This window comes from Apis dorsata, unplaced genomic scaffold, assembly GCF_000469605.1.
Source record: "Apis dorsata unplaced genomic scaffold, Apis dorsata 1.3 scaffold_28, whole genome shotgun sequence".
Taxonomy (NCBI): domain Eukaryota; kingdom Metazoa; phylum Arthropoda; class Insecta; order Hymenoptera; family Apidae; genus Apis; species Apis dorsata.
Window position 1 is genome coordinate 44710 of NW_006263330.1, and position 439 is coordinate 45148.

Consider the following 439-nt stretch of genomic DNA (forward strand, 5'->3'; position numbering starts at 1 on the left):
GTGATGGTCCGTTCCATTGGGCGCGCGCGATACAGAGAAAGTGTCGAAACGCGCTTAAATGGATCGTGAAATCGTAAAACGGATCGATCCCAATGGGGATATTCGATTCTCGCCTCGTCCCCTATTTTCCAATCGATCTCGCAGCGAACCGTGCGTTTGCACGGATATAATTTACAGGGGGCATGTGTATATGCATGCGTCTGACCTTCACCCTCCCTTCTATTCTCGAACCAGCAGAAACCAATGATGTGTTCGAACAATGCTCGAGCCGAGACGAGATGTTTCTCGCGAGCTGGATATCGATCGCGTCTGCCGAGACGCTCGTGATGACAAGCGGTACAACGGATTTCCCGCGTGTCCCGGAAGAAGCGGAGGGGAGGGGGGGCATAAGTTGGGAGAAGAGGAAAGTTTCTCTCTCGCAAGGCGGTGGATGCGCGGA